This window comes from Silene latifolia, chromosome Y (genome assembly GCF_048544455.1).
Source record: "Silene latifolia isolate original U9 population chromosome Y, ASM4854445v1, whole genome shotgun sequence".
Lineage (NCBI taxonomy): Eukaryota > Viridiplantae > Streptophyta > Magnoliopsida > Caryophyllales > Caryophyllaceae > Silene > Silene latifolia.
This window is the reverse complement of record NC_133538.1, coordinates 24246161-24269520: the sequence shown is the minus strand read 5'-3', so window position 1 is coordinate 24269520 and position 23360 is coordinate 24246161.

Sequence of the window (23360 nt, the reverse complement as noted above, 5' to 3'; positions counted from 1 at the left end):
CCAGACGAGAATTAAAAGACCGAGAAGCGCAAGCCCATTGAGTTTAGGTTTTGGAAATAAAAGTTACGTATGTTTGCTATATAACGTAACTTAGAACACGATTTTAGGGATCCGATTTTTATCAAGTTTTTACATTAAGTTTTACACAGTAACATTGAGTTTTATTAGGGTTTGGAATATTGTTTAGCATTGGAATTTTCGCTCTTGTTCTTAATCGTTCTTCGGCTATTCTCGGTATTCTTTTGCCCTATTTCAATTCACTTCTATTTCGTTATTAGTATAGAATTGCTAGTTAGATTCCCGAAACCATTTTATTGTTGCATGTTAATTGTTTGTCCTACCGCTTTAATTATGAATTCAGTACTTTTATGCCCTAGTATTATTGTTGTTATCACCTTGACATGAGTAGCTAAATAGTTTGTGCTAGGATGTAGGGAATTATGGCGTAGGCGGCGTAGTATTAAATTGGATGATCGCGTGTCGATCAATCGATCGCCTTATCCGGTCGATCGGTGACGACCACGTGAGGTTACCTTCGTTTTAATTGATTTTAATGATGTATTTAACGAATCGAATGCATGCGACCAGTTAGATGCTTAATTTATGACTGACCCATTAGATCGAAAGATAGGGAAAGTTGTTAGCTCACCAATTAAGATGACTAAACTGTGCTGAGATCGAAAGATAAGTAGAGTTTAGACCGTTAGTCACTTTTCGGGACGAGTCGTATTAGTGATATTAGGGACCTATAGCGAGATCGAAAGATGCTATTTGTTAAGAGTGGACCGAGACGACCTCTTGTTTCCCGCCTCACTTGTGTTCGATTTAGACCTGTTTAGTATGCTGCCGCCGAAGCTATAACGAACCGACCATCCTAGTACCTCCTTTTATATTTGATTTCATCTATTTGCTTAGTTTACTTTATATTATTGCTCATTAGCTATAGACCAATCCAATCAAACCCCCCACCTTATTGTTACCTTAGACTGAATTTAAACAACTAGAATTTACGTCTGCCTCTCTGTGGTTCGACCCGACTGCCGCTAGCTATAGTTGTAGTTGGAAGTTATAAATTTATTTTTGACACCTCACGACGGGTATCAACGAACATAATAAAGAACTAAAACAAGTAAGTCGTATCAGATACTTACGAAAGATAAGAATATCAAGTTTATATGTAAACATGGCAGTTAAATGAGATGGAACAAGATAGACCAACATTAGCATAATAAAGATTCAACTATTAATGTGAGATAATTAAATAATATGAAAGACAAGGACACGGTCATTTATGCAAAAACACACATTTCAAGGAATTATAACATAGATATGAGACTAGAATCTGAATCATGTGAAGCGGTTAAGTAGGGATCAATCAATGCAAATTACAAAAAAAGAAACTGTAGCCATTACTTGGAAAACCACTTAGCAAACAATTCACGGGACGTGGCCACTAATGTCAGATTCATACTTATGGCTTGCATCTCACCCTAAGAACGGATGTGTGCATCAATCCCGACGATCATATCGCAACTAGAGGGCTTATAGCTCACCCCTAGTATCGGATAGGACCAAGACAAACAACACAAGGCATAACTCTTACCTTGAAAGATAAATACCAATATCTATAACCAAGCAAGACTTTTACTACTCATATATAAATATATAATTCCTCTGGTAGGACGACAATGGTACTCCCAAGACTCAGTCCTAGTCTAAATCTGGCTAGACTCTCAGGACAGTACAGTTCCCGATTCGACATGCGGCAGAACAGTCCACATCCAAGACTCGAAGACGGATCGGAAATCGAGAACCCACAATCGGCAGGACAGTCCGAAAGAGGCGGAAAATATGAGCTAAACCTACAATTGGCAGGACAGTCCGAAAGAGGCGTAAAGATAGGTCAAGCAATACAGTATAACATAAAGGCATTATCATAAGAATACGACTCAACCAAGCGATACGAAACAACTTGGACACAGACTACTATATATAATGAACCGATGATAATCCAAGTGGGACATTTCATACCAAATCTTAATCACGAATATGAATAAGTAACCCATTTCTTCAATATTTGTCACTTGAATAAAAATGTAAACAACGGAGATGAACCATTTATAATAAGCAAAACAAGCATTCAATTATAAATGACTCAAATGTAAGATAAACCATTATCTACTCACAAGGCATGAATAATTAATTTAGTCTCATATTAACTTGAAAACACGTCATTTCATATATAATTGAGATAACTAAATAATGCATTCCACAATTATAAATCATGTGAGGAAAATATTCAAATAAACGATATTTAACAAATTAAGTTATATGAAATACGAGAAGGTTATTTATTCATATTTTAATTAAACCAGACTAGGGCCAAACCAATTTATAAACATGACAAGACCAAATTACCAAATATAGCTAGCCCACTTACTAAAATAAAATGAGCCCAACAAACTAAATATGTGAAAGCACGATGTTAACGAACTATCGTTATATAAAATACGAGACGGAAATTAAATAATTTCTAAAGATAGAATTTGTGCCAAGGGCAAACTAATACCACGACACAAGAGGAACCCCTTTTGGGTAACCCTTCCACGCCTCAACAACTACCCAAACAGACATTCGTGAGCCGCACAAGGACAGGCCGTGGACAGCCCGTTGCAGTCCCCAATACCGTGTCAATCCACCACCATTCCCTGTTCAAAACAGAGCCAACGGGCTACACAAGACCGTACTACTGGGCATTAAAATAAAGCTCAAGTAATACTAAACTGAGTCAAAACAGTCCCGTTTCAACACAGCTCTCAGACGGGGTTTAGGACAGTAATGAAACAACGCGAAATGCAACTAAATCCCGAATAAAAACCTTCTTATATACCCTAACCATACTCAAGACTGTCATGAAAAACGGTTTGTTGAAGCCGCATAAAACCGGGTCCTAGAAGTTTGTTTCAGACCCAACTCAAGTGTTCCCTCGCAGGTAGTACTGGGACGAAATTTGCACGACTCAAAGGAAATGGCACTAACGGTTTCAGCCATAGACAGACCAGGAACATACAGCAGGGAAAAGCATGTACACACGACAAGGAAATTCGCGGACCAGCTACGCAACACATTTTAATCGACTATACATGAACCCAAACCGTTAAAGCCAGCAAACGACCATGTAGACTAACCTCAAGCATTACGAAATCGACTCGATGTATGAGGAACACATTAAAGAAACAAACTTTACGATAAATAAGTAATAGCCGAGTAAGAAAGGGCAAAAATATCGACTCATTGTCGAGGACCTATCACCGTTACCTTATAACTTCCTCAACGAGCACGATTTTCGACTCAAACTGCTCCGGGTCTTCAAATCCTTCATTAGAGAGCAAGAAAAACGGATAAAGAAGCTAAAAGATGATACTTTTATAAGACGGCGAAAGACGAAACCACCACAAGAACGAGACTTTCTTACCTATAAAGAAGGAGGAAGGGACGAGGAAGCTAATGCTACAAAAATAATGGAGTTTGGTTGAGAAATAAGGGAGAAATCTGGGTTTGAAGGTTGCGAAAATGGTTGACTATGGTGTTCTGCTATTGTTGCTTTGTTTTTAAAGGAAGAAGACGAAAGAAAGAAAGAAAGAAAGAAAGAAAGAAAGAAAGAGGATGGCAGGGGTGGGGTTTCACGGAATGCAACAACAATAACAATAAATAATAATAATAATAATAATAATAATAATAACAATAATAATAATAATAATAATAATAATAATAATAATAATAATAATAATAATAATAATAGTAAGAAAAATAATAGTAATAATAATAATAATAATAATAATAATAATAATAATAATAATAATAATAATAATAATAATAATAATAATAATAATAATAATAATAATAATAATAATAATAATAATAATAATAATAATAATAATAATAATAATAATAATAATAATAATAATAATAATAATAATAATATATAAATTTAGGGTGAGTGTATGAGTGGATAATTATTAGACTAGTTAGGTGAAAAAGGTAAGTGGTGTGTTGTCGGTATGGAATAGGTCGAGTAAAGATTAGTCTCACAAGTGGAAATGAGACGGTCTATAGCTAGACGGAAATTAAGACGGGAACTATTATTAGTACTGTCATTATTATTATCCGACCAACAATATGCATACATTTATTCTTATATAATTTATGCCTCAAGAATATAATTTAATAATACGTATTTTTATAAAAATGAGCTTTTATATAATACTTTTATAAAAATCGTGTTTGACATAAAATTAATTAAATTGAATAATTCAAAAAAAATATAATAAAGTGATTAAACGGTTTAATAAATTTTAAATGTCAAAATGAGAAGTTTGCGGGTGTTACATCAATAGCGAAGTTCAAACTTGCTATTCTCACAAGATTTTCAGCAACATTCACGAATTTCAACAAGCGGCATTAAAAACCGTCGAACCTTCAAAAGGGATAGTGAAATTCACCACCCTTCACCAATCTCAAATCATGAGAGGACGAAATTAAATTCGTTCTCCCCATACACACATCAGACGACGGATTGAGCTTCTATCCTCTTTCTATAAAACAAACGTAATAAAAACCGGTATCTCTCTTCGAGATTCAAAATCGCCGCCGACCACGGTAGCCAAGCTCACGAGCCTATCCCTTTCCGGCACCACCAACATAGACATTGAAATTCCCCAACAGGATATCGAGCCCCCCCCCCCCCCCCCCCTCTAAATCAAGCAACTTCTCGAAGTAGACCCGTCCCACGCGGCTATTTTCCACAGTCAAATCAATCGACATTCAACATGGCTGGCGAGCCTCAAAATGCACCACCTTCAACATGGATGGCGAGCCTCAATACGCATCACATTCAGCGCGGCTGTCGAGCCCCTTCGTATCCTCACGCGGCTGGCGAGCACCTTTATATCTGCACGCGGCTGGCGAGCCCCTTCATATCCGCACGCGGCTGGCGAGCCCCTTCATATCTGCACGCGGCTGGCGAGCCCCTTCATATCCGCACACGGCTGGCGAGGCCCTTTATATCCGCACTCGGCTGGCGAGCCCCTTCATATTCGCAACGCGGCAGGCGAGCCCCTTGATATCCGTACGCGGTTGGCGAGCCCCTTCATATTCGCAATATAGCTGGCGAGCCTTTGCCCGCAAACAAGAAATGACTGAAGGACATATCCCGAATATGCCTTAGGTATGACTCCTTCTTATGGCTGACGAGCCTTTGTACGTAGTCTAACAGACTTTAAACGACCCGCACGGACAGTCGACAGACTCTAAACTATTCCCGATGGCAGGACCTTGACTCGCACCCCCGAGTCGCCTTGGCGTCGCCCTTCCCGACGGCAGGTCCTGTTGGAGTATGTGTCCTCAACAATAGTGTGATTACATGATTTAAAATCATAATTAAATCTCATAATAAGAATACGTAAGGGATGATTCATTATAAAGTCACCTGATTAACATTAATCGGTAATGATTAGCTAACTAGAGTTTAACATTACTGTCGTTTGACGGTGGTGATCAGTTGATCCTTTAAGGGTCACACCTATAGGACAATTCCCTTAATAGAGAAGTTGATTATTTGTATGTCGATACAAGTTAATCAATTCCTTAAAATTGAACAATTTATTTGTGAGTCAAAATATTGATATCTTATTGTAATATTAATTAAATAAGATTCATTTTAGTAAATTAAAGATTTTATTACTAAAATTCATTATTGTTTATGAAACAATTAAGATAAGAATGAATGGTTAAATATAATTACAAAATGTTATGAATTATATTAGCATGTCCCATTTTATACCATGTAATTGTGAATTACTAGACAATTTGTTATATGTAATTTGATTAATGTTTATGATGATATTTATTTGATAAATATGCATTAAATTAATTAATAACATGTTACATACCACATGTGACATATTGTGTGATAAATGACAAATTGACAAAATAAAATGGAAGTCCATTTAACCTAAAGTGACCGAAAATTGGAGGATGAAAGGAGTTAGTGGATAATTTATTTTATATGATAAAATTGACATAATCATTCCTACTCTACCTATCCTTACACATCTATATTTTGGAGAAGAGAAAAAGAAAAGGTTAAGGCCATGCATTGGTCTTCTTCACCTCTCTAAACCGGCTCCCCCCCTCTATTATTAGAGAAAATTGTTCTCTAATTTCATTCATGCATTCTTCAATCATTCTTAGCTTGTTCTCCCACATCTCTCTGAAAATTAGTTTTAGAAATTTTAAAAATTGTTCATCTAAAATTCTAATTTCAATATATATGATTACTAGTGTAGTAATAAAGATATTATTAGAATTATTTTAAGAGTACTAGTATATTAATCTAGTTAGTTATTATATTAGTTTAAGGGTTTTATTTTGGGTGCAACAAGAGGATGATCTCTATATTTGGGATTTTGGAGGATCATCCATTACATTTAAGCTCAAGAACAAATAAGAAAGGTGACCTTATTTGTGCCCTTATTTCGTGCCATATAACAATGTAAGGAACATTGTTTTTCTTATTTTATCTCTTAATTAGTTATACATGCACTAGATCTTAATGAACTTAAGTTAAAATGTTAATTAGTTTACTATAAAAAATGTCTTATAAGAGGTATATGAACCTAACAATTGGTACCAGAGCATAGGATGTTGCATGCATAATCGATTTATAGTTTTTTCGAGTTATTAGTAACTTAATTAAAACTAAAAATTTGTGATTTATTAGATAAAGCCGTGAAATCTTAATGTATGTTGTATATTCTGGTCCTAAAATGTATTTAGGTCATTTTTATGATTTATGGTATTTTATTGCTCATTTTAATGATTTTTAGTGATTTTATTACATTTTAATGCTTAAAATGGTATTTAAAATGCTAAAAATAGTTCAACTTAGTTTTTGACCTTGAAATTTTTATATGACCTCACATGCATATTTTACCTATTGTATGTAAAATTTTGTATAAATTTTATTTATTTTGCATGATTTATGATTTTTATGAGATAAAAATGGATTAAAAGGAGGTAAAATGGTTAAAAATAGTTCAACTTCGAAATAGGCCATGAAATTTTAATATGTTGTCACATGCATATTTTAAGCACTATGTGTAAAATTTGAGATGAACTTTATTCATTTTGCATGATTTATGAATTTTTAGAGTAAAAATAACATAAATAATGACTATTTTAGCAAAAATAGCTAAAACAAATTACATGGCATGATAAAATTATTATAGGTTGTATTTATATCCCACTTATCATATATAAAGTTATAAAATTGATCAGATTAATTTTTGTATGCTTTAGATGTTTTATTTGATAAAACCGATAAATCTCAACTATTTATTCTCAAAATAAATTTGAAAAATTTTAACCATGATTTTTGACAATATGAGTGTCATGGATATATTCCAGAATGTTCAAAAATTTAAAATTTAAAATTTAAAATTATTGTAATTTAATTTGGATTTATTTCATAAATGTTATGATTTTAGGGTCAAAATGAGCATAAAATTATGTCAAAATGAATTATTGTCAAAAATTGAGTAATGACTAATTTTTGAGTCCTAAGAGTGTTAGGATAATTAACTTGGACTAAAATTAGATTTTAGTGCTATTTAGCGATTTTAATAAGTTAAAATCATGAATTTCCATAAAACCGGGTTATATAATCGATATAAGTCAAATAGGGCTATTTGGCACATAATTTGGCATGATAGACACATATTATAATGCTGCATATTTCATTGTTGAATGCCATATTTTATTTATATAATTTTGGATTATGTAATTTTATCTTAGTACGGCCTTAGATTTTAATCAATATTACCCGTAATGTAAGGGGATATTGATTCGGTTGTAATTTAATGTGATCTCGTATCACTTTTATTTTTACTAGTTTTTTCATTTTACAAATGTATAATAGGAATAGCTTTGTATTTTTATTATTATTTGTAATTCCGAAGTTCCTTCAAGACGGTGCCATTCGGAAAGGTGTTCCGATAAAGACGATGTTCTAGGGAGGCGTGCCACTTGAAGATTCAAAGGACCAAAGGAGTTGGTTTCTAAATTTGTAATATAGATTATTTGATTTTCTATTTTGGGAAGGCCCTACTAGGATTTTGTTGTTTTTCATTTCTTTTAATATGTTGCATGCATTGCCAAATCGCCATAACAACACATGCATATCATATCGAGTCAACGATCGTGTCAATTATAATTATCGAGAATTCGTCTTTTAGTTCACTTAAAATTGATATATAATAAATTGACAAGACCTTTACTTTTAAAAGATTGAGACTTAGCCTTACCAAATAGTAGGACCCATGACTCCCCGGGACATTTGGGGGTAGGTTCGGTTTTCCCAAGGTGCCTTCATTTGTCATTGGGTAAGTGGGGTAATAAAACGTTATTACACGCGAAATTTGGTTGGTCTCAATGGTATATTATGACTAGTCTTATGTTCCGTGGCTAGAGATGGGTTTTATGAAAAACATCGACCGAGAATTCTAAAGTACAATCAATTAAAGAGTTAATTCGCCAAATTTGTATGAGTATGGGATGTATCGCTTTTCTCGTGCCCATATTTGTATAAAGATGGATCTCGGAACCATTTATTATAGTTGGGTAGAGGTCACTATATAAATGTTGAACTTGTTTAAAAATATTTACAAGTTTTAAGACAATGAATGTTTATAATTCCTTCATTTTCTATTTTGTAGTCAATTTGATTAGTTTGCAATGTCGACTCCAATTTCATCTGCATCAACTAGCGCAAACGCTCCACCACTCCCCAATGCTTCTTGGCTCCGATCCTTTATGGATCGATGTAAAATTGAAAAGAATGGTTCTAACTTCGCCGATTGGGATGCGCAACTCCGTTTGGCTGCGGAAGGTGACGACAAGCTTCATTACCTTACCGAAGCCGCTCCCACCACACCTACTACTAGGTCAACCGCCGCCGTAAGGGAAGCCTAGGACGCCTACCTAAAAGAGTCGGCCGCTATCAATAACGTCTTGATTTTCTCTATGGAGCCCGATCTCCAAAGGAGTGCTATTAAGATGAGCACGGCCTATGAGATCTACACCAAACTTGTGACCAGGTTTTCGCAAGATCCTAGGATCATCCAATATGAGGCGGCCTCTGGGTTTTTCGAAATCAACATCAAAGAGGGCCAAAAGGTTAGCCCTCATGTGCTCAAATTGATTGAGCTTGTTGAGACTCTTAAAATCCAAGGGGTTGACATTCCTGAACAACTCGTTATAGACCGAGTTTTACATTCCTTGAACAAAGTTAAAGCATATGTGCAGTTTAGGGTAAAATACAGTATGCAAAACATGAAGACTTCTCTCCATGAATTGCACAAATTTCTTGTGCAAGCCGAGAGATATCATTTGCACTAAATTTAATCAATAGTCGGTAAATTTTTAACAAAACAGTTTGGCGCCCACCGTGGGGCATAGTGATCATTTTCTATAGCCAAATCTCCCAAGACCGAACCAGCCGTCCCCATGTCCGGAACCAGCCAGAACCCTTCCAGCAGCCAAAGTATGTCAGCCCTGTCCTCTGGAGCAAGACTCTCCCCTGCATCTGCAGGATGAGTAAGTGCTCCTCCAGCATCCAGCCAGATGGTCCCCGTTAGCGTGTCACCCAGAACTATGCCTCTGCCTCTGAAACCGTCGCAGATACCCAAGGCAGCAGGCGCGCCCAGCCAGCCTAGATCTAGCAGGGAAAGCAGCCCCAGCAGAGGAGAAGCTGCGTCCAGAGCCCCGAACCAGGAGGGATCAGGTGCAGAAGTTCTCAGAAGCAGAGGAACCCCAGTGCTTGACTCGATGCAGGTGATGATTCAGGGGATGGATACTCTACGTCGGGCTGTTGAGGATCTAAGGAAGGACAACCAAAACATGATTGCTCAGATCGTAACCGCAGTCCAGCCCAAACCAGCATCAGCACCTCAGGCTTTAAACCTTACCAGCGGTGGAGGATCACATCGACCAATTCCGTCAGAACTAGTCACCAGACTAGACCTTGCAGGAGTAGCACCCAGTGAAACAGTCGAGCCCAGAGTTGGGATTTTTGTCATTTGACAATCCACCCAGCCTGCAGCAGACACCAGGTAATGCCTTGTTTAGCACTCCGTCAGGATCTGACATTCCACCCTTTTCAGGTACTCCCGCATATCAGACATCAGGATGGCAATCTTGACTTGTCATCAACACAGCAGTTCCATCATACAACCAGTTCACCAGTGGAGTCTGGATCGAAGGCCTGCTGCAGCAGACACCAGGATGGCAGCCTGAATCTATAACCAGTGCAACACCAGTGACAAGTCATTCAGCGTCTGGCCAATTTCCTGGAGGACCCTGGTTAGGAGGTACACCTCTTGGTTCCTTCCCGCCTGTTTCTAACCCCCTTGCAGGAGCAGGTAGTTCACTGGAGCAACAATACCAGAAGCTGAGGGACCTAATGTACAGGATACCAGGCGTAGCACGTCCATTAGAGAAAGCGGCACGAGATAGCTATGCAGACTCACCTTCCGTGGATGACATAGCCCTCGTCGGCGTTCCTAAGGGATGTGTACCACCAGCCATGACGCTCTACGACGGAACCACATATCCACTTGATCATGTCAACCACTACAAGCTAAAAATGATGGTGATAACCACGACCGGGCCCTTAAAGGAAGCTTGTATGTGAAAAGGATTCGGATCAACCTTGTCTAGAGAAGCCCTGCAGTGGTTTGTCAGCCTGCCCAACAAAAGTATAGCCAACTTCGCCGACCTAGTTAATGCATTCAATCAGCAGTTCGCCAGCAGCAGAAAGCCACAGAAGCAGGCCAGCGACCTCTATCGGATAGTGCAAAGGTTTGAGGAATCTACTCGTGATTACTTGAACAGGTTTAACAAGGAGAATTCCGAGGTGTGATATAGCAACCGCTATACAAGCCTTCCGTCGCGGACTGCACCAGGATTCAGATCTATACAAGAACCTGACCATGCATCCATGCACTACCTTTGAGGAAGTACAATCAAAGGCGATTACTGTCATGAGGCTGGAGGAAGACTCTGCACCCATAAGAGGCACTTATGATTCAGACCCAGTGTCCAGAAAAGCCCCGATGGAAAAGAGGAGCGAAAGATCCAAACCCTACAGCAGGAGCATGAACAAAGTTTCTAGAAGTTCTGAAGGAAAGGGCGAGGCAGATCTGCTTCTAAAGGTAAGTGAGTATGGTTTCACCACTAATCTTACAGGATTGTTCAAAGTCCTGCAGCAGCTGGGTAGCAGAGTTAGATGGCCCAAGCCTTCGGCAGAGGGATACTCCTGCAGCAGATCGGATACTGGCAAAAAGTGTGAGTTTCATGGCAGCAACACCCACGACACCGACGAATGCCATTATCTTAGGAAGGAAGTCAAGTACTATTATGATTAAGGAAACCTAGATCACCTCCTACCCAGAGGCATAACCAGAGTGAACTCTGAAGATCAGGTTCTGCCATATCCCTCTCCTCAATGCACTAGAACGGTGAATGTTATTACAGGTGGCTTGGAGCTATGCGGATTGACGTACTCAGCAGCAAAGAGGCGTTCCACTGAAGTAAAGGGAGATAAGCTAGAATATTCCTGCAGGATCAGTCGCCAGAACCTGCCATCAGTCACCTTTGACGAAACAGATGCTCAGTCTGCTCCAAAACAACACCATGATGCTTTAATCATCACGCTCCCCATAGGGAATTGCGAGATGAAGATCCTAATAGATATCGGAAGATCCGTCAACCTAATCATGCTAGAGACGCTCAAAGGCATGGGATTCAGTGAAAAGGATCTAGCAAAGAAGGCGGTCCCCTTGGTTGGTTTCAGTGGCAAAACAAAGCATTCCCTAAGAGAGATCGTCATCCCAACTTATGCCGGAGGAGTTAACAAGCAGGTAAGGTATCTGGTTATTGATGGAGCCTTTACTTACAATTTGATCCCAGGCAGGCCCTGCATCTACGAGATGAAGGCAATACCCTCGACATACCACCAGTGTCTGAAGTTTCCAACACCTTGGGGTGTGCAAGAGGTATGTGGGGACCAGGAAGAAGCCAAGGATTGCTATAAAGTGGCTCTGAAGTCAACAACCAGCCCACCTGCATAGCAATGACAAAGCCAGCACATCCAGGATGAATATATTGAGCCCCAGCTGGCAGAACTAGACGAGGTTATCCTGGACGCGCTGCATCCAGAACGAACCGTGCTAATTGGATCAGAATATACATGTAACATTCGCGAATAACTCGTTCGGTTGTTGAAAACAAACATGGACTGTTTTTCTTGGTCACATAATGATATGATAGGGATAGACCCAACTGTGATAACCCACAAGCTAAGTGTGGATCCAAGCTATAAACTTGTGCAGCAGAAAAGAAGGAAGTTTGGTTCTGAAATGAACCAGGTCATAAACCAGGAAGTAGATAACCTGCTTGCTGCAGGAAAGATTCGAGAGGTGAAATATCCAGAATGGTTGTCTAATGTGGTGGTGGTTCCAAAGAAAAATGCCAAGTGGAGGGTCTGCGTTGATTTTACAGATTTAAATAAAGCTTGCCCAAAAGATCCGTTTCCACTACCACACATACACGCCATGGTGGATGATACTGCAGGTCATGAGATGCTAACATTCTTGGATGCCTAGAGCGGATACAACCAGATAAAGATGCACCCTAGAGACCAGGAAAAGACGACATTCAGATCCGAGCGAGTTATTTACTACTATAACGTCATGCCTTCTGGACTTAAGAATGCAGGATCCACTTACCAGATGCTAGTAAACATGATGTTTAAAGAGCAAATAGGTCAAACTATGGAAGTGTACTGATACGTGCAATTTATATAGACTTTTTAGCCTCTTATTGCACGCATTTCGATGCCTTTTGTATCGCTTTGTATTTCAAAATGCCCCGAATTGGCTACTTTGGTTTGTTTTGTCTTAATTGCAGAAATGTACCCTAAAGTAGCGGAATCGACCCTTATTCGTCCCATTTAGCATGCATTATAAGGCTACCTTGGAGTGCGTGAAGGGAGGTCATATGAAGCTGTCAAGACGTATTTTTGGCTGTTGCAATGCATTTTCCCTCGATCGAGTGGTTTGGCTGGAACAGGAGGTCGATCGAGTGGTTCCTTTTACTCGATCGATATGTGCTTTATTGGAGTTACTCGATTGAGAGCCTGAAGTGCTCGATCGAGTACAATTGCTGAAGAAGACCCCGATCGAGTAGTCTGAAAGTACTCGATTGAGGGGTTTATTAGTTTACACGGGTATTAGTAATCTGTGATAGATTTATTTATGTTAATTATCGCTCCCCTATATAAAGGAGACGTAATTAGGTCATTATGGACTTCTGATCACTTCTTTTACTCCTAAATTTTCTATTTAATCTCCCTTAATCACTTTTACTGCTTAATCCCTTGCATTTTCTCTTTGGTAGATTGTTCTCAATGCCGGATTCTTTTAGATTGTAATCACTCCTCTTCTCTTAATCTCAATACTTTGTTTACATTAATTTCTTGTTCTTTGATTATTACTCTTGTCCTTGTTATATTTTATGCTTGATTGTCATCTTTTCATTATGTCTCTTATTAGCATACCTTTTGTTATTATTGTTGATTATACTAAAAACATGAGTAGCTAATTCTGTTTATGTTAGAACTAGGGGATCCATGGTAGAATTGTGACGATGTAGTGAATAAACTAAACGATTTACATGTGGGAATCTGTCATCGTAGCAATATAACTGTAACATGTTTAGTCGAGTGCACGCTTCTAAACAACTTTAACCTAGTTAAATTCACCCCTAGATCGAAAGATTGGGGAGAACAGACCTGCTATGAACAGTAGACTACCTAATGAGGGCGAAAGTTAAGTTAGTAGTAGTCTAGGGTGGATAGCGAACCGAGAGGACCTTTCTATTGCCCTTCTCACAGTAGATTGTCTAGGGTATTTACAACTGAGTCGATAGACTGCCATGTGAACTGAAATACTGACATACTCTCTTTTATCTGATCACTTTTATCACATTTTCTCGCTTTACTGCTCTTACATTATTTCTCTTGCCTTTGACCATCAGTAGTTTAGAAAACCAAACTAAAACCCCCATTTGTGACCTAGATAGATGTACTTTCTGACAGATACCTTGCCTCCATGTGGAGATCGGCCCTACTTATCACTAGCTTCCGTTAGTATATTTAGGTATTTATTTTTGGTATAGAAACGACCGTATCAAATTTTGGCGTCGTTGCCGGGGAGGCAATAGCCCTGTCTGTCTTGTTTGTTTCGTTTGTCTCTTTTCTTCTCAGGGAATTTTTATTCCTTGAGACAGTTCTCGCTTATTTCTTTCAGTATTGTGTATGCCTAGGTCTAACAGGTCAGAATTAGTTCCTGCTGATCCTGAGCCAGAGAGATCATTTCGGCATAGACTCCGACTGCAAAGAAAGATTCAAAAGGAAGACTTGAGTACTTTCGAACCCGAGCTACAACATGTTCTTTTCGCAGAAGACTCGTCTTGTGAAGAAGACAACTCTATTTCTGCTATCAAGCCAGTAAAGATGCCTAACATTGCAAGTCACTCAGAGCCCACAACTGCCTCGATTCCTAAAGGTTTCATGCTTGCGACTGAGGATGGTAATACTTTCGACATTAGACCGTCCTATATTAATTTAGGCGAACGGAACCTGTTTCGGGGTGTGGCGGGTGAAGATCCGCGAAAACATATGGAGGTCTTTAGTAACTATTGCTCTACCATTCCCGCCACTAAGGGAGTGACCCAGGATAAGATAAAGAAAGTCCTGTTTCCTTTTTCTTTGACCAACGGAGCCAGGGAGTGGCTCACTGATCTTGATCGTACTGCAGCCGGTATCACCAACTGGGAGACTCTTGCCCTTACCTTTTATAAAAGGTACTTTCCTCCACAACGTACCAATCAGCTGAGAGGAAAAATTACAAGTTTCAAGCAGGCACCGAATGAGAATTTTTATGAAGCTTGGTGTCGTTTCAAGAAGTTGGTGCGGTCTCTTCCTCACCATGGCTTTGATCAGTGGTTTTTATGCAACCAGTTATACAATAGGTTGTATGATGACCACCGTGCTATATTGGATGCCTCATCTAATGAGCGATTTCAGAAGAACAATGATGATGATAAGGGATTGGGAATTATTAAGGAGATGGCTACCCATTGTGCTGAGTATGGGAGCCCGAGAGATGGTATTCGAACAGTTCATTCAGTTGATAATGCTGTAGTGGCTCAGCTGGAAGCCATGAATGCCCATTTTGATAAGCTAGAATTACAAGCTGCTGGTGATCAACAAACGGTTCACTTATTGGCTAGACAAGAAGCCGTTACTTATGAGAGATGTGGGAATAATGACGGTCACACTGTTGTTGACTGTCTAACAGAGAAGGAGCAAGTCCTTGCCTTTCAGCAATATAGGCAAGGAGGAGGTTCCCATTATAATAATCAAAGTGGAGTCCATCCCAATTTGAGGTGGACTAGTCAGAATGTGCTCAATCCTACTCCTCCGCAGCAGCAACAAGCTTATGTCCCTCTTCATAAAGCTCAAAAAGGCTTTCAAAAGCTTCCATCCTTTCCACCGCCACATCAAGGAGCCTCCTCTAGTGGAGTTAGTGAGTTAGCTGAGTTGAAGTCGATGATCCAATCATTGACTAAGCAGATGCAGATGAGTGACCAACAGAAAGAAGCATCAATTAAGACACTCGAGACCCAAGTTGCCGAATTCGCCGCTAGCCATTCCACGATAAAGTCGAGTCATTTACCGTCTCAATCTGAGAAGAATCCACACGAGACGATAAATTTGATTAACTTGCGCAGTGCTCTTTCTTATGAAGGACCCAAATTGTCGACTGTTGAGGACATATTAGACCCGGAGGAAGTCGTTGCTGACGATGAACATTCGTCCCTTGCTGAAAATATGCTTAATCCGAAGAAAATATTTGATCGATTGATTTCTGGAGGTCGATCGAGTAGAAATGCTGATGATATTACTTGGTCGATTGGAATTATTGATCGATCGAGTAAAGTGGATATTCAAGGATTCGATCGAGAGGCTGAAACTACTCGATCGAGTGAAAATTCTTGGAAAAGTGTTCGATCGAATAATATTGTGCCTCGATCAAACAATACTGATAATGAAGGACTCGATCCAGCGGCTGAGAGTTCTCGATCGAGTGAAAAAGTGGCTGAAAGACCTCGATCGAGAGGTAAAAGAGATCGTTCGAGTAAGAATGAATTCGAACCCGTCGAGACATTGGAAGAAAGGAATAAAGGGCTCAAAATTATTATCACAGTACCCTTTCCAAGGCGATTGCAGAATAACAAGGCTAACCAACAGTTCAGGAAATTTGCTGAGCTCCTGAAAAGCCTTCACGTCAACGTTCCGTTCGCCGAATTTCTTACTCAGGTACCCTCTTATATGAAATTCATGAAATAAATCTTATCGCGTAAGAGGAATATAAATGACCATGAAACGGTATCTTTAACTGAAGTAGGGACTGCCTTAGTTCAGAATAAGTTGCCACCCAAACAAACAGACCCGGGTAGCTTTTCAATTCCTCGTCATATAGGGACCCATTTGATTGATAACGCGCTATGCGATTTAGGTTCTAGCGTGAGCGTCTTACCTCTGTCTATCGCTAAGAGACTTGGTTTGACCAAGTTTATCTGCACTAATATGACCGTTCAGATGGTCGACCGTAGTATATCATCGCCAGTAGGAGTTATAGAGGACATACTTGTCAAAATCAGGAGATTCTTTATTCCCGTCGACTTTGTGGTTCTTGACATCCCCGAGAACACTCACACCCCTATCATTTTAGGGAGACCATTCTTATTCACTGCTCGTGCAGTGATTGACGTCGGGGGAAAGACCCTCACATTTCAGGTAGGAGACGAGGAACTAATTTTTTATCAGGCTAAATCTCGTAGGGCTCCCATGCAAGTTCAGATACAGATACTCCAGCCGAGGATATTGAATATTGTGCTGCAATTGTAATCCCTCCGCATCAGACTGAGAGCGAAACGGAGGACCATTATTCTGTTTTCCTTGTTGTAGGTACAGATAGAGTGGATGTTGGAGATGATAACAGTCAAAATACAGTTAAAGTCAATCAAAGTGATTAAGATGCCAATGTCGATGGGAATATCAAGAAGAAGAAGAAAGTTCGGGCGTATGTGGATGCCAACTACTCTCCTTCCATCATTTCAAATTCAAACTCGTGGCGATCAAAGAGGACGGTCTGAGATGTCGAAAGGACCTCCTCCAGTCAGAAGCCCTCTTGTGGGCTACTAAAGTGTTTTTGACAGTAAGCGGGGAATGCCCCGTTGTAACAACCTATAATTTTGAATTGCTGTTAAGACTTTTTAATTCCGTTTTTAGACTGTTAGACAATTGTTCAGTTAGTTTAGCGAAAATCAACTATAGACTGCTTATTTTTGTGATTTGGTATTTTTGGGAATTACTTTTGCGTGTTTTTATGCAGGTTTGGGGAAATTATGTCGCATTGGGATGTGTTACATGAGAAAACAACTCGATTGAGTACTTTTTGTACTCGATCGAGAGCATTGCCCAGAAAAAGAACTCGATCGAGTGGTTTTAGACACTCGATCGAAACATCAAAATAGAGGAGTTCTCGATCGAGGACAAATTTGTTCGATCGAGAAAAAAGGATGCTAGAATCCTAGATCGAGTGGTTTAAAATCACTCGATCGAGTGGTTATGCCTATAACCGCAAGGAGTCCTTCTATTTCTCTTCTATTTTCATTCTATTTTCTTGCTCTCTTCTTTATGCGTTATTCATGCGATAAAACCCCCAAATTCCTCTCCTAATCTTCCCCAATACCAAATCAATCACCCACATTATTTTTCTTGCTAGTATATCAACCAAATCCCTCACGTTACCCTCTCAAATTCGTCCTTATTGGTGAGCAATTGAAGAATTAGGGTTTATTTGGATTATACTCAAAATCCGATTGTTCTTGTGCTTTTAGTCAATTTCTTTGCTTATTATTGTGGGTTAATCATCAAGTAAGTAATTCCCCTCTTCCTTTTTGTTTATTTAATTCTTGTTTCAACATGAATTGAAGGAATAGGGTTTAGAGTTTTTCGATTTTTTCAAAAATCCGAGTTTAATTAGGGGATTTCGAGTTTTTTATTTAATTGATTAATTTCCCCCATTACTTGCTTGATTAGGATAAATAGTAGCACTCTCCCTTCGACTAGTTCGACTGTTTCCCCATCCTCGACTGAGACGGTGGTCCCTGCTGCTACCACCGTCACTTCGACTGTTAGTATATCGCCCCTACGCCTTTTTCGTTAGTACTCATTTGTTTCCATTGCTTTGTTAGCTCTGTTCCCATTTTGCCTGCTTTGTCGGCTCTGCCTCTACTAGTACAGCTGCTTCTACTTTTGTTACTGATGGTACTGTGTCTTCTACGGTGACGACTCCTGCTGCGTCGTCACCAGCTGTTACAGCTGCTTTCCGGGCCGCCCTAGTACCTCGCCTCGCTACTGGACGGGCTTCTTCTTTAGGTACTGGAAGGCGTGGACAGGGTCGAGGACGAGGCATACCCGTTGCTGGTCGTGTTAAGTTCCGTGCCGATGACTCTCTCGACCCGCATCCTGACTACCCCGAGGTACGTTTCGTTAATGCTATGCATCGTACCCGTTTTTATGCTTTAGAGCGATGTGACTTTGCTTTGACTAAATTTTTGTGTCGAAAATCACTAGAGAAGTTAGGTATTTACGAGCCTTTAGTTGAGATATTGAACGGGATGGGGATGTCTGTATTGATTACCATGAGTGCCCCGACCTATAAGGAGCTGACCCTCGAGTTTTTCAGCTCCTTCACTTTTTCTACTGGTGCGTACGCCACTGACCAGGGTAGTTCTTGTGTTTTCTTCCGGTTGTTTAACCGGACTACGACCTGGACCCTATATGAGTTTGGTAGTGGGTTAGGTCTTTCCTCCCACGGTGACTCGGACCCTCCTAGGAAGGTCTTACATATTCTTTGGAGGACCTTGGCACAGACTCGTTTTGAGGAGCGCGGACTCGCTCATCTCCACCTTCCCCCGGCCCGGTACTTTTTGCGTCTCATTAGTGGGACGATATTTGGCCGTAAAGAACCCAACAACATTAATAATGTTGAGTTGTCTATTCTTGGGGGCTATCTGAACATAGATAGAAAGGGCCCCTTTATGCTTAACATTGCCTATCTGACTGCTCAGTATTTTCATACTGTGGGGCAGAAGACGGCGGGCACCATTGTCTGCGGTGGCATAGCCACCGCTCTTACCCGTTCTATCTTCCCCGACTTCCCTCATGACTTAGCACATCTTGATAGGGATAGGTATGTCGACATTTTTACCATCCTGTCTATGTTTTGGCTTGCTTCTGACCAGCAGACTTGGAAGATTTGTGGTTCCTTGTTTGAGCCCTTACCTTGCACCACCCTACCCCGTCTTGTCCCTTTGCCTACTGTTAGGGGTAGGATACTTCCACCTTTGCCCTTTTACCACCTTCCACTTGCTCCACCTACCACTACTTCCGCTGCTAAGAAGCGGAAGAGACCTGAGACCGGAGAGGGATCCACACCGTCTACGAGTGGCCAAACTTCCACGGCCAATCCTACACCGATCCCTATTCCCACTCCTGCCACTACACAGTCGGTCTACCCGACTAATTTTATTCTTCCTCCGCCTTTCGAGACGTCCGAGGTCATTGACCAAGGGCGCCTTGACGGTTTGCTTCTTGAGCTTCTTACCAGGCAGGCTCGTATGGAGCGGGACATGGCTCTTGCTATGTTTCCTCTATACGAGTATCATATGAGGAGAGGACATCCTATTCCTGAGGGCTGGCCGCACCCGTCTTTCTACCGGTACCCGGCAGAGGGGTACCCACAGCCAGCCAGCGAGGCAGACACCGATGAGGAGGAGAAGAGAGTACGAGCTGAGGAGGGGAGGAGGAGGGAGCAGGAGCGTGATCTTGACTTCGTGGTGGTGGAGGAGGAGAAGGAGGAGGGCATCGAGTAGCTACTGTTCTACTCACTTCCCAAGTTTTCTGGCTTGTTTGGGGAAGTTCGTCATTTTGTATGTACATTCTTGCTCTTTTCTTTATTTTCGTCTCCTTTTTAATTATTGTCTTTCATTCATTTATTGGATGTGTTTACCCTCTCTTTATATATCTACTAGTGTATGATGGAGGACAACGAGGGCGTTGTCCGTTTTGGTTTGGGGAGGGTATTGCATCCTTTGAGTCTGTATTTTGCATTGTTTTTGCATTCACGTTTACTTTTTTGTTTGCATTTGTATTTATTTATTTCATAAAAAATCATCAAAATTCAAAAAAGTTAGAAAATTTCAAAGAAATCAAAAAATATTCACGTTTCATTTTGCATATAGGTTGAGTCCAAACGGCAGATTTCCGTGATGAAATTGCACTTTAACTTGTCATCTTTACTTGAGCCTTGCATCTAATTAACAGTTATTAGTTTAGTCTTACGCATATCTACGAGTTAATGTTGAAAATATAGCTGACTGTGCAAACTTGACCTAAAAAATTGGCAACCTACTTTACAATTCCTGAGTTTTAGAGCCATATAACTGGTGATATTCATGACCGATTCATGTAGGAATTGAGAGTAGTACTCCTTTCATAACATGTTTATCACTTTTGCACATTTATGAAATTCGATTTTTTGTCAATTGCATACATTCGGGTTTGTGGTCGGTGTCACATGCAGGGAGGTGCTTGAAAATTTTCCGTTCTTTCATTTTCACCCATTTAGCTCCATTTTAGTCAAATATAGCATTTTGGACCCATTAGCTACACCCAAAATTTAGTCTGCAAGTCAAGCTAGTTTAGTGTGACTCTTGTGGTATTTTTATCATTGTTGCGAGTTTGGCTCGTTTGTTATTTGTACGGGGTTGGTAAGAAATGAGAAAGAATGAGGAAAAGAAAAAAAGAGACGTGAAAAGAAGAAAAAAAAACGAAAAAGAAAAAGAAATGAAAAAAAAGGATGAGCAACGTGAACAGAAGAAAAGAAAGAAAAGAAAAAAAAGTTAGTTGTTTTGAATAAAAATTAGACCGTATTAAAAAAGGGAAGTTTGTGACGGTCTTACTCCTCTGTTTTATTTATATCTTTTTGAGGAGATAGTGTATTGGGTAGTGAATTTTATGCCAATGAAGGGCACTTGTGCTTTATTTTCTAGTCAGCTGAGATTCGGATGGTTTCGTATGGTCCTGTTTAGGAGCTAGCTTGACGCTTTACCTCCACATTTCCATAATCTGTTTTGCCTTTTCTTACCTGTAACCTCACTTTCCCATATTATTTGTAAGCCCTCGGCTATGACGGACATTGTTGGATGGAATGTGTGTATATTACTTTAATCGTCTATCATTTTTGTTGCATGCATGTTATGTAGATCGCAGTTTAGGTGAGTGACTGTTTTCTCTTTCTCTCTTACACATTTATATTCACCCTTTGCTTCATGAGAGAAGAGTGACCCGTGAGAGTCCGATTTTGTTGGTCTTGCAAGGTCGATAGGTCATCTTTATTTATGGACATCATACAACTCCTTTACGTATTGACTGCTGTAGCTATGACTGTTAATTTTTGTTTGCATTAAATTGGTTCAAGTTATAGCTAGCTCTGAGTTTTCATATCCGTTCTATTAGTTTGCATTTATTTTACTCGAGGACGAGTGAAGGTTCGTTTGGGGAGATTTGATACGTGCAATTTATATAGACTTTTTAGCCTCCTATTGTACGCATTTCTATGCCTTTTGTATCGCTTTGTATTGCAAAATGCCCCGAATTGGCTACTTTGGTTTGTTTTGTCTTAATTGCAAAAATGGACCCGAAAGTAGCGGAATCGACCCATATTCGTCCCATTTAGCATGCATTGTAAGGAAACGGAGATTTTGGAGCAAGAGTCATACCTTGGAGTGCGTGAAGGGAGGTCATATGAAGCTGTCAAGACGTATTTGTGGCTGTTGCAATGGATTTTCACTCGATCGAGTGGAATTATGAGTCGATCGAGTGGTTTGGCTGGAACAGGAGGTCGATCGAGTGGTTCCTTTTACTCGATCAATATGCGCTTTATTGGAGTTACTCGATCGAGAGCCTGAAGTGATCGATCGAGTAAAATTGCTGGAGAAGACCCCGATCGAGTAGTCTGAAAGTACTCGATCGAGGGGTTTGTTAGTTTACACGGGTTTTAGGAATCCGTGATAGATTTATTTATGTTAATTATCGCTCCCCTATATAAAGGAGACGTAATTAGGTCATTAGGGACTTCTGATCAATTCTTTTACTCCTAATTTTTCTGCTTAATCTCCCTTAATCACTTTTACTGCTTAATCCCTTGCCTTTGCTCTTTGGTGGATTGTTTTCTACGCCGGATTATTTTAGATTGTAATCATTCTTCTTCTCTTAATCTCAATACTTTGTTTACATTAATTTCTTGTTCTTTCATTATTACTCTTGTTCTTGTTATATTTTATGCTTGATTGTCATCTTTTCATTATGTCTCTTATTAGCATGCCTTTTGTTATTATTCTTGATTACACTAAAAACATGAGTAGCTAATTCTCTTTATGTTAGGACTAGGGGATCCATGGTAGAAATGTGACGATGTAGTGAATAGACTAGACGATTTACATGTGGGAATCTGTCACCGTAGCAATATAACTGTAACATGTTTAGTCGAGTCCACGCTTCTAAATAACTTTAACCTGGTTGAATTCACCCCTGGATCGAAATATTGGGGAGAACATACCTGCTATGAACAGTAGACTACCTAATGAGGGCGAAAGTTAAGTTAGTAGCAGTCTAGGATGGATAGCGGACCGAGAGGACCTTTCCATTGCCCTTCTCACAGTAGATTGTCTAGGCTATTTGCAACTGAGTCGATAGTATAACAACCCGACCCACCATGGTCGTAACACAACCCAATAAGATGGGATATGTACCTTTGGGCCCATTACTTGTCCTCACTTAAGCCCAAAAGCACAAGGCCTTGTTACTAAGTGGTGGGTGAAATCCTTTATAAACATATCTCAATCCTCTTATTTTCCCGATGTGGGACTACCTTCGTCTCAATAACTTGGGGTGTCACAATCTCCCCCACTTAAAGAACACAACGTCCTCGTTGTGCCTCCAACTTGACCGCAGTCAAGCCCAGAATCCTCCCCCACTAGGTGTGACCCGGGTACTCCCGACCACGGGCTCACCACACGGTCGCAGGGTCGCTCTGATACCAATT